Below are 12,814 nucleotides of genomic sequence, written 5' to 3' on the forward strand. Positions count from 1 at the left end.
ATTTTTCGGGTTGAGGATCGCGGGCAAGGATACAGCATTTATTGTTCATCCAAAATTGTTCTGGAGCTGGGTGACACAGCAGGCTGGTCGGAGGATATTTAATAGTAAAACATAATGCAAGGTCTGGCAATAAAAGGAAGTCTGCAGATGCCGGAAACCCGAAGTAGAAAATGCTAGGAGCACTCAGGCCAGGCAACGTCTGTAGAAAGCGAAACATACTTCATGTTTTAAGTTTCAGATTCCTACAAGACCAAAAGCTTTTAGTTCTGTTTCTTCTTCTTCTTCTTCGCTGATGGTACTTCACTTCCTAAATGTTTCCACCGTTTTCTGTTTTTTTTTTCATTTTTCAATCTTTTTAATTGATTTTCAATATTGATTTTCAAATAAAGAATATACAAATCGGAAGAGGAATTTAGCAAGTAGATAATATACTGTTAATATAATGTGGAATTTACTGCCCCAGAGAGCTGTGGAAGCTACTACACTCAATAAATTCAAAACGGAGATAGACATTTTCCTGGATAAAAATGGCATTAGGGGATACGGTGAGCGAGCAGGTAAGTGGACATGAGGCTAGGTTTAGATCAGCCATGTGATCTCCTGGACCAGTTTTCGATAACCTGGATGGGTCGGAGAGGAATTTTCCAGATTTTTTCTCCTCAATTGGCAACTCGTTTTTCACTCCCCCCCCCCCCCCCCCGGGTGATCACATGGGTTTGGGTGGGATGAATAATAAAATAAAATGGGCGGCATGGTGCCCTGTTGGTTGGCACTGTTTCCTTGTGGGATTCGGTGAAAACTAGAGTTAAGATTGGATCAGCCATGATCTTATTGAATGGCGGGGCAGGCTTGAGGGGCCGATTGGCCTACTCTTGCTCCTATTCCTTATGTTCTTATGATGCAGCGACAAGTGCTCTGCGCAGGTGCAGTGAAGCACAATGGACCAAACCGGCTCTGGTCAGTTTGCGCAGACGCAGTAACGTGCAATCGACGAGACCGGCTCTGGTCAGTTTGCGCAGACGTAGTGAAGTGCGATTGGTGAGCCCTTAGCGGTCTGCGCATGCCCATGCTGGCTGGTAACCGGAGGTAGCTGATGCAATTGAACAACGTGAGGTGTTGGCGGTACAGGTAGACGGTCATTCATCGTTGGCTCCCTAAGCTGATCTGCACACGGTAAGGATATCTGGTAGGATTTGGTGCCGGAGGATGCAGGGCTTGGAGTTGTGTGTTGGTCAGATTCACGTGGGCTGGGGTCCTGTAAGAACTGTAGCCGGCCTGGGCTTTGCTTCTTCCTATAGGTGCTACCTGGCCTGCTGCGTTCCACCAGCGTTGGTTTATATGGAGCATTCGTGGGTGCGGTGACATCTGACTTGCTTTTGCCTATTTATTTTTCGGGTTGAGGATCGCGGGCAAGGATACAGCATTTATTGTTCATCCAAAATTGTTCTGGAGCTGGGTGACACAGCAGGCTGGTCGGAGGATATTTAATAGTAAAACATAATGCAAGGTCTGGCAATAAAAGGAAGTCTGCAGATGCCGGAAACCCGAAGTAGAAAATGCTAGAAGCACTCAGGCCAGGCAACGTCTGTAGAAAGCGAAACATACTTCATGTTTTAAGTTTCAGATTCCTACAAGACCAAAAGCTTTTAGTTCTGTTTCTGCTTCTTCTTCTTCTTCTTCTTCTTCTTCTTCTTCGCTGATGGTACTTCACTTCCTAAATGTTTCCACCATTTTCTGTTTTTTTTTTCATTTTTCAATCTTTTTTATTGATTTTCAAATAAAGAATATACAAATCGGAAGAGGAGTTTAGCAAGTAGATAATATAAAAGTCATATTAACAGCAATAATAAAAACAAAGTATATAATGTCAAAATCAAATAGGTAAAATATTATGCTGTTATATATACAATGGTCAAAAAAAACTACAACTCCTCATAGCAATCATAAAATAAGATTGGAAATAAGCCCACTAACTAAACTGAAACAAGAAAAAAGAAAGATCGGGCAATCCATTTGAGGATAAAATTAGAAAAAAAAGAGAGAGAAAAAAAACACATCCTTCCAGTCATCTCCAAACCTTCATGGATAAGGATTTTCCCCAAAGAGAATAAAGAAAAATAAATAAATAAAAATAAATTAAATCATATGAAAATATTGAATAAAGGGTCGCCAGACTTGTTCAAAATAAGGATGTATCAAATGTCCGGCTTCTAAATTTCTCCAAGCTTAGACATGAGATAATGGAGGAGAGCCAATAGAATACAGTAGGTGGGTTAGATTCTTTCCAGTGTAGCAAAATAGCTCTCCTAGCCAGTAAAGTTGAAAAAGCTATCACATGTTGGGCGGAAGCAGACACTTTGCTTGCTTCCTCTGGAATAATCCCAGAAATTGCTGTAAATGGATTAGGTTGAACATCCATATCTATAACTTTAGATAATATTCCAAACACATCCCTCCAAAAATTATTTAAACTTACACAGGACCAAAACACATGAGTTAGAGTAGCCACTTCTGCGTTACATCTGTCACAAATAGGGCTTATGTTAGGAAAGATAAGCACCAATTTATCTTTGGACATATGGGCCCTGTGTACTATCTTAAACTGAATTAAGATATGGCGTGCACAGATAGGTTAATTATTTTTTTTTAAAATTTTATTTACCGGTAATTGCATTTTTAAATGATTACAAGTGTAGAAAAAAAAGTATGTGACCCTTCCCCCCTCCCCAGATAGGTTAATTATTGACTAAATAATAAATTTTACTCCATTGATTATTTGAAAGTGAATGTTGAAGTTCTACTTCCCAGGTGCGTTGAACCCTATCATTAGGTGATATGCAAGCATTCATTAACTGTTTATAAGTGATAGCTATTAATTGTTTTTGAAAAGGTTTAAACTGAAAAATAACATAAGCCAAATTTAAAGAGCAGGCCAAGGGGTAATTTGGTAAAAAATTCCTAACCTGTAAATAACTGAAAAAATGTGTATTAGCGATATCATATTTATCCATTAACTGTGAAAAAGACATTAAACAATTTTGTAAAAACAAATCTAAAAAAGTTTTTATTCCCTTAATTTTCCATGTTAAAAAAGCCTTATCCAAAGTTGATGGTTTAAAAAAGAAATTAGAATAAATATTACTAGAAAGTAGAAAATCATTTAATTAAAAAAATCTATGAAATTGAAACCAAATTTTTAAAGTATGTTTAACAATAGGGTTAAGAGCTTGTCTACCTATTCTGGAGAGCGAAAACAGAAGAGGAGCTCCTAATAAATCTGTTTTTTTTTATTGTGGGTTTGGGCCAGACCAGGTATAATGATATCTTTCATTCCTTCAAGGTCAGTCGTAAGCCAGATGGATTTTTACAACAGTCTGTTAATTTTATGGTAATTACTCATTACTGGCTTTATAAATTTAAGCTCCACTGCTACCAGAGTAGCATTTGAATGGTAGTCTCTGGTTTCTTAAAGCCACTGGGTTGCTCAATAGCCTATCTAAGACTGATACCAGCGGTACCAAAGAAACAGATACCAGGAAACAGATAACAGAAACTAGATAACAGAAGCACAGACGATTCTACAGGTGTAGAAATCTTGAGTAACACACACAAAATGGTGGAGGAACTCAGCAAGTCAGTCAACATCTTTGGACAGGAATAGGTAGTCATCATTTCTGGCCTGAAATATCAACTGTTCATTATCCTCCATAGATGTTTAAACATTTTGATTTTGATTCTGAATCTCTCTCCATAGGTGTTGCCTGACTTGCTCAGTATTTTTGGGATCTTTGATTTTTGTTTCAGATTTTCAACATCTGTGGCTTGCAGAGTCTAGAAATAGTTTATTATTTGTATATCAAATGCAGTGGCTGCCCCTCTCACTTCAGAAAATTGTCAGTCCTTGCATTGCTCAATAATAAATTTTATTATTGCACCAGAATAATAAAATTTGCCCTCTTAAACTGTGTTAGTTCTGCAAAATATCATTGTTATGTGCCATGGGCAATCATGGTCTTTCTGTGACCATGATTGTTCTTGGCAAATTTTTCTACTGAAGTGGTTTGCCATTGCTTTCTTCTGGGAAGTGTCTTTACAAGATGGGTGACCCCAGCCATTATCAATATTGTTCAGAGATTGTCTACCTGGCATCAGTGGTCGTATAAACAGGACTTGTGATATGCATCTGCTGCTCCCATGGCAGGTGGTGAAGAAATGTGACCCTGATCGAGGGGCTAGGCAGGTACTACACCTTATCCAAGGGTGACCTGGGGGCCAATGGGTTGAAGGAGGGCCTTATTACCAGCTTTGGTAGAATTGTATTTCCACCCTGCCACCCAACTGCAACATAACAGCATACAAATTGAACACTTGAAGGTGGTGGGGAGAGTTGTGATTGTATTGGCTGAGTCTATAACCCTCTGCAGCCTCATCCGATCTTGTAAACTGGAGGGCTCACTCCAGGCCGTGTTGCCTTTAGAAATTTGCAATTTATAAAAACATACCAAATCCCCTCAAACTTCTAACGAAGTAGTCTTCATGATTGCATTGATGTGTGGGGCCCTGGACAGATCATCTGAGATGTTGAAACCCAAGTTACTTAAGGCTGCCCACCCTTTCCACCACTGTCTTCCCCAATGAGGACCAGTGAATGTTCTCCCTACTTTACATACACAATCATTGAGTGCGAGTTTGTTGCTGCAACACCACTCATCTAGCCGATCTGTTTTGCTCCTCATCGTCATCTGGGATTCTAAAATAACAGTGGCGTACCTGGTCTTCTGTGATTTTGGGGAACTGATGGATCCTCCACTCAGAACTTCTGATAGTAGATGGTTACAGAAGGTGCATCCTTGTCTTTGGCACTTGTACCAGGTGAAGAGTTTTAGGAATTGTCTTCCTGTAAGTGTTTAATTGCTATTCATAGCCGGATGTGGCAGAACTGCAGAGTTTTGATCACATCTAATTTGGACTGTGAGATTCTGTTTGCTGTATGCTCTTGTTAATTAGCACACCTGTTACATCTTCAACGGGTTCCCTCTCCCAACTTGCTCATTTCCCCACTCTGACCTTTTACCTTTTACCTGCCTGTTATTTCCCCTGGGTCCCCTTTCTCCTGTGGTACCCTCTTCTCTCTGATCAGATTTCTTCCATTCCAGCCTTTGACCTTTCCCATCCACCTGGCTTCACCTATCACCTTCCAGCTAGCCTCTTTCCCCTCCCTTCCGCCCTTAATTCTGGCATCTTCCTTCCTTCCTTCCTTCTCAGTCCTGAAGAAGGGTCTCAGCCCAAAACATTGACTATCAATTCATTTCCGTAGATGCTGCCTGACCGTCTGAGTTCCTCCAGCATTTTGTGTTCTTAACCTCACCAGATTGTTACCTCATTTTTATACATGCCTAATGCCATGTGTGGCAAATTCTTGTACACTATTCATTGAAGCAGGTTTTGGGGACAAGTGGTGTCAAAAGGTTACAGTCTCAAGATGGCACAGAACTGTGACCTCTGTTGAAGTTGTAACCAAGTTTTAGTTGTTCCCCCCCCCCCCCCCCCCCAGTGAATATTTTTAGTGTTTTGTTTGGGTTTGTAGGGATGGTTTTGGGGACAGAGAGGTTTGTCAGGGGTCAGCTTGGAGTTTTAGGGACAAAGATGTTGGGGAATTGGAGGTCAGGCTTAAGTGTCCTCATCGTATTCAAAGGAGAGTGACGCAGCAATGAAGGATATGGGGCATCCCTGTGAACCCGGCTGGAATGTCTGGCTGACAGACGATGGATGTTGGCTCATTTTAGGGTCAAGTTGTCAGCAGCTTCCAGAGTCAGAGTTCGGTTCAGACAGAAGGAACAAGGTCCAATGACTGCCGTGCGTTCATGAATGGTGAGACCAGAGTTCCAAGGCCTAGCGTTCAGAGTCCTGTCATCAGGAAGGATGGAGTTGGAGGTGAGTCTGAGAATTGAGGCCCGAGGCTCCAATTGGAAGACTAAAAGGTTGAGGCCCATTGGCCGGATTCGTGGGTCTGCTGGGGTAGTCGAATACCCAATGCCTGTGTGTCCACATCCGAATCTGGGTGTGCTGGAGGCTGAAGGATACGGGCTGACGAGCTTAGAGGACTGTGTGTGTGCATGGGGGTGAGGAACGGGACTTACTTTGCTGTTGTGTGGAGCATTGTGGGCTTGCTCTGTTGACATCTGTAGTTGGGAAAGTGCTTGAAGCTATCATGAAAGAAGAAATAGCGAGGCATCTAGAAAGAAATGGATCCATCATGCAGACACAGCATAGTTTCAGCAAAGGCAGGTCCTGTTTGACAAACTTACTGGAGTTCTTAGAGGATATAATGAGCCCAATGGATAGAGGGGGAGAGATGAATGTTATTTACTTGGATTTCCAGAAGGTATTCGATAAGGTGCCAGCACATAAAAGACATCCATAAGATAAGGATGCATAGAGTTGGGGGTGATGTATTACATGGATAGAGGATTGGTTAATCAATAGAAAGCAGAGAGGTGGGATATGTGGGTGTTTCTCTGGTTGACAATCAGTGGTGAGTGGTGCCGAGCCCACAACTCTTCATGATATTCTTACTAACCATATAGTCAAATTAAGAATTATAAAGCTGAATCGTTAATTGCAAAAAAAAACCCAGAAAGGGGTCCATTCTCATGAAACAGTCTAACGCGCAATGTTGGAGCTCACAGATGAGGCCGTTTGTCCACCATCGACCTCCATCGATCGTCGCTGACCTTCGGACCCTTGGTCCAAGTCCACTCCGTCCGGCTGTCTACCAACTCTCTCCATTCGCATCTTCTCTCCTCATCTCTTCCCAGCAAAAGACCGCAAATTCCTGGCTCCCAGACACACAAGAAAGAACAACATCCTGCTCATTGGTTAACATGCCCCATTATCTTTAGTCATAATCCAAACATTGCTGCTACAGAGAAACCATTACCTCAGCAGTGGAACATTACAGAGAAGCCATTACATTAGCAGTGAAACCTTACTCTGTGTTACATACATTAACGATCTTTGAAGAGGAGACTGAGTGTAGTGTATCTTAAGTTTGATGATGACATTAAATTGAGTGGAAAAGCAAATTATGCAGAGGATATGGAGAGTCTGCAGAGATATAGATAGGTTCAGTGAGTGGGCGGGGTCTGCCAGATGGAGTACAATGTTGATAAATGTGAGGTCATCCACTTAGGAAGGAAAATGGAAAATCAGATTATTATTTAAATAGTAAAAGATTGCAGCATGCTGCTGTGCAGAAGGACTTGGGAGTGCTTGTGTATGAATCACAAAAGCTTGGTTTGCAGGTGCAGCAGACTATCAAGAAGGCAAATGGAATGTTGGCTATTATTAGAGGGATTGAATTTAAGGGCTGGGTGGTAATGCTGCAACTGTATAGGGTTTTGGTGAGGCTGCATCTGGAGTACTTTGGGTAATTCTGGTCTCCTTACCTTGAGGAAGGATATACTGGTTTTAGAAATGGTACAGAGGAGTTTCACCAGCTTGATTCCAGAGGTGAGGGGGTTAGACTATGAGAGAATGAGTTGCCTGGGACTGTAATCACTGGATTTCAGAAGGATGAGAGGAGATCTTATAGAAACATATACAGTTATGAAAGGGATCGATAAGACAGAGGCAGGAAAGTTGTTTCCACTGGTAGGTGAGACTAGAACAAGGGGACTTAGCCTCAAGATTCGGGGGAATAGATTTAGGATGGAGATGAGGAGGAACTGCTTTTCCCAAAGAGTGGTGAATCTGTGGAATTCTCTGCCCAATGAAGCAGTGGAGGCTACCTCAGTAAATATATTTAAGATAAGGTTGGATAGATTTTTGCGCAGTAGGGGAATTAAGGGTTATGGGAGGGAAAGAGCAGGCTTGACGGACCAGATGGCCAACTCCTACTCCTGTTGCCTATGTTCTTATCTTGACACTGAAATGTGTGACGACAATTGTGGTCTAACCCCGAGATGCAAACAATACATTTCACCATATGTTTCAATAAATCTTGCCATACTTGAAGTTACGGACGGTGGCAAAATACAATTCTGATCTTGATTGTCCACTTTGTCTTGCAAATGCATTGTTTTAAGCTGGTAGATTTGTTCTGAAATTGCCACGTACCACCCAGTGATGGGTGTGTACAGTGTGAAAATAAGAATTTCATTACATTAAAGGGCTTTCTTCCTTCTAACATATTTATAGACAGTTTCGGTAAAGTATTGTTAGTATTGCCATACCAAGAAAGCACTTTTGAATTATAGTCATGTTTGTAATAAGCATGGTAGGTAATCTTTATCCAGCAAGGGGCCAGGGTAGCACAGTGATTAGCACAGTGATTAGCACAGTGATTAGCACAGCATTTTACAGTACAAACAACCTGGGTTCAATTGCTGCCGCTGCCTGTAAGGACTTTGTACATTATTCCTGTGACCATGTGAGTTTCCTCTGGGTGCTCCAGTTTCCTCCCACAGTCGAAAGATGTACCGGCTGTTAGGTTAATTGGCCATTGTAAATTGTCCCGTGATTAGGCTCGGATTAAATTGGGGGATTGTTGGGCAACATGGCTCAAAGGCTTGGAAGGGCCTATTCCACACTCATTAAATATTTTTTTAAAAAGAGGACAATATTTGTATTTTTGCTTTAGAAGTAAGCATTATAGCATTATACAGTACATCAGAGCCAGCTTCTCCATCCTTTTCAAAATGGTACCAAAGGATTTTTTTTGCATCCACTGAGATGGCAGATGAGTCCCCAATTTATTTCTCCTCAGTTATTCTCTAATGTTAATGTAAAAGTACAGTACTGTACCAGTTGCTCAGTTTTGCTTCTAGTCCTTGAATCTTTGAATTGATAACCCACCTCCTACTGATTTGTGTAAAAGCTTTCTCAAGAGACCTCGTCTTACACTAAAGGCAACCTTTACTCTTGTACAGTTGTACATGCAGAAATCTAGAAATATTAGACAGTTCTTCAGATTCATTTATTTTTCACATGTACATCAAAATATACAGCGAAATGTGTTGTTTGCATTAACCACTGACACAACTTAAGGATGTACTGGGGACAGCCTGCAAGTGTTATCATCTATGCAATTATAGTGGGCAGGAGAAGTTCATGTTTACTGGCATTGTTTGTGAACAAAATTAAGCACTTGGCAGTAATGTTATAGTAAAACTGACTTCTCGGTTTCTCGCAGATCGCCATTGGAAGCATTCAGCATCATGGGGGAAAGCAGAAATGTTGAGGAGAAGATCAGTCTTATCAGACGAAACTTGCAGGTGTGACATTATGCAAATATCATTGATAAGAAATAAATATTTTTCTTTCTGTTTGAATACATCAATTTGATTACCGGGAATACTGGTGAATGCAAATATCATTGATAAGAAATAAATATTTTTCTTTCTGTTTGAATACATCAATTTGATTACCGGGAATACTGGTGAATGCAAATATCATTGATAAGAAATAAATATTTTTCTTTCTGTTTGAATACATAGATTTGATTACCGGGAATGCTGGTGAATGCAAAGTTAACTGGAACTTTAAATGAGTTGAATGTTGAAATATGTTGAAACCCTAACCTTCTTCTCATTATCTTGAGCTTGTAAATATAAATCTATTAAAACTTCTCACCCTGAATAATGTGCAAACTGCAAACCATGTAATTTTGTCACTGAAAGTAAATATATGGCGAAAAGATAAAAAGTGATATAATATTTTGGTAAAAAAGCACAGAACAGTATAACTGGTAAATAAGTTGGTGGATAATTGATTACATTTTGAGGATCAATTCACTTTTATGTCTATACGTTCTTGAACTGCAGTCATTTAATCTTATTATATATTTTGCATTTTCAGCAAAAAAATCAGTTTAAGAATGTATTTTTATGCTTAATATATACTTAAATAGTTCAACAAATTTTTTTTTCTAGGAGGTCTTGGGTGAGGATAAGTTGCATTCCATTCTGCAAGAGCGAGACCTGAATGTTTACTGGGGAACAGCCACAACTGGAAAACCCCATGTAGCATACTTTGTGCCAATGTCAAAGATCGCTGACTTCTTGAAAGCTGGCTGTGAGGTGAGAAGATAGGCAAATAGGAAATGTGCAGATTTTTTCTCCATGGATGATTTTGTTGAAAGCTGGCAGCATAAATCAGAGTCAGGTTTATTATCATTGGCGTTTTGCAGCAGCAGTACAGTGTGAGACATAAAAATTCCTGTAAGTTACAAAAATGTAGTGCAAAAGAGGGAAAATACCGTAGTATTGATAGGTTCGTGGACCGTTCAGAAATTTGATGGTGGAAGGGAAGAATCTGTTTCTAAAATGTTGAGAGTAGGTCTTCATGCTCTTGTACCTCCTCCCCAATGGTAGTAATGGGAAGAGGAATTGTCCTGGATGGTGAGGGTCTTGTTGATGGATGCTGCCTTCTTGGGGCACTGGCCCTTGAAGATGACTCAAGAGTGGGGGTGGTTTCGTTGGAGCTGGCTCAGACTACAACCCTCTGCAGCCTCTTTCGATGCCGCACGTTGGAGCCTCCGTAACCAAGCCATGATGCGTCCCGTCGGAATGCACTCCACCGTACATTTGCAGAAATTTTTAAGCCTTTGGTAGTATGCCAGATCTCCTCAAGATCCCAATGAAGTGGAGCCGCTGTTGTAATTGTATCAAAATGTTGAGCCTGGGATAGATCCTCTGAAATGTTGGTGTCCAGGAACTTGAAGCTGCTCACCTTTTCCACTACATCGCTTCAATGAGGATCGCTGTGTGTTCTCCCTTCCTAAAGTTCATGACCAGTTCCTTGGTCTTGTTGACGCTGGGTGCGAGGTTGTTGTTATGACAAGTTGCATGCCATCTTGGACAATGTCTCCCATCCACTCCATAATGTACTGGTTAGGCACAGGAGTACATTCATCCAGAGACTCATTCCACCAAGATGCAACACTGAGCGTCATAGGAAGTCATTCCTGCCTGTGGCCATCAAACTTTACAACTCCTCCCTCGGAGTGTCAGACACCCTGAGCCAATAGGCTGATCCTGGACTTATTTCCACTTGGCATAATTTACTTATTATTATTTAATTATTTATGGTTTTATATTGCTATATTTCTACACTATTCTTGGTTGGTGCGACTGTAACGAAACCCAATTTCCCTCGGGATCAACAAAGTATGTCTGTCTGTCTATCTGACACCACTCAACTAGCTGATCTATCTCATTCCTGTATACCTCCTTGTTGCCATCTGAGATTCAGTCAAGAACAGTAAAGTGATCAAAATTAGAGATGTCTCTTCAGCTGTGTCCAGACACACAAGTAGCCCGGGTCAGCATTACCTTGGAGGTGTTGATTGTCAGTGAAAGCAATACATTATTATTGCTCTGCGCTGAGTGTGTTCTTCCGATGAGGAAGACAAGGAACCAGTTGCAGAAGGAGGTACAGAGTCCCCAGTTTTGAAGCTTGTTGATTATTAGTGAGGAATGATGATGTTGAACACTGAGATGTAATCGATAAACAGCAGACTGAGGTCGTGTATTGCTGTTGTCCAGATTTTCCGAAACTGAGTGGAGAGCCAGTGAGATGGCAAATTGCACTGGGTCCAGGTCCTTGCTCAGGCAGGAGTTAATTCTAGCCATAACCAAGTTCTCAAAACATTTCATCACAGTTAGGAATGTTAGTTAGTTAGAGATACTGTTAATTAGAATAGGCCTTTCAGGCCCATCCCTCCATAGTTAACCCTAGCCTAATCACAGGACAATTTATTATAACCCCATTAACATAATAACCAGTATTTATTTAGAATGTGGGAGGAAACTGGAGGACCCAGAGAAAACCCACACATTCCACGGGGAAGACATACAGACTCCATACAGATGATGTTGGAATTGAACTTTGAATTCTTGATGTCCTGAGCTGTAATAGTATCTGGTAGCCCATCGTGCTCTTCTTGGGCACTGGGATGAATGATACCCTTTTGAAGCAGGTGTGAACCTCTGATTGTAGTAGTGAGAGTCTGGAGATGATTTTGAACACTCCAGCCAGTTGTTCAACAAAGATTTTCAATACCTGGCCAAGTACACCAGTGGCTAATTCCTCAGATTTGAAGAAGAATCCCTGATAATTCTGCTTTTTAAAAAATTCCATTATACTCTGTCATTGTTGATAGCAATAGCACCTTTCATAATCTAGGGCTTCCATTAGTCAGGGTTGACCATGGGTGTTGAGTCTTAGCTGTCTACAGGATATGCAAGCCAGGGCAGTACAGTATGGAGAACAAGCTTTTACCATGTGTCACACTCTCCATCCACACATCTGATAACCCAAAAAGTGACAGAGACCAATACTGTTTGGCACCTGCAGTGTTGGAGGAGTTGCCAGTCAGAGTTGAACTCAATATAGCACTGCCTTTGGGGATTCCAGCTCTGGATTTTTCCCTCGGAGTTTACTCCGGAAGCCTTCTCCACGAGTGGGAAGAACTGCAAGGCAGTGAAGGTTTGAGACTGGAATTTTCCTTCTCCTAGATGAGCTGCCAACCATGGATGATGAGCCCCATCTGCCCGAAGGGACAAGTTTTAAGGTGCCAGCAACCCACCTTTGCCGCTTCTCCTGAGAGTAGAAACAGTTCCGCCAGGCTTAGTAGCTAAGCCACACGTGAAGGGCAGGAGTTGGACTTGGTTGGTCAGAGTCTATTTGAAGTGTGCGCTGTTGCGAGCATTTAATAGGTAGTAGAAGCTTATCCTTATTACCATCCCCGGCTATAACAATCTTAAGGAACAGTCTTTCACAATACAGCACCTTAAACAGAATGGATCAGTGA

At 41.3% G+C, this 12,814-nt stretch overlaps 1 pseudogene; it reads left to right on the forward strand.

Annotated features, from left to right (window-relative positions):
- Nucleotides 1-1,020: 1,020 nt before the first annotated feature.
- Nucleotides 1,021-12,814, forward strand: part of LOC140719662 (tyrosine--tRNA ligase, cytoplasmic-like) — a 48,591-nt pseudogene continuing 36,797 nt past the window's right edge.

The sequence above is a fragment of the Hemitrygon akajei genome, chromosome 32 (assembly GCF_048418815.1).
Source record: "Hemitrygon akajei chromosome 32, sHemAka1.3, whole genome shotgun sequence".
Lineage (NCBI taxonomy): Eukaryota > Metazoa > Chordata > Chondrichthyes > Myliobatiformes > Dasyatidae > Hemitrygon > Hemitrygon akajei.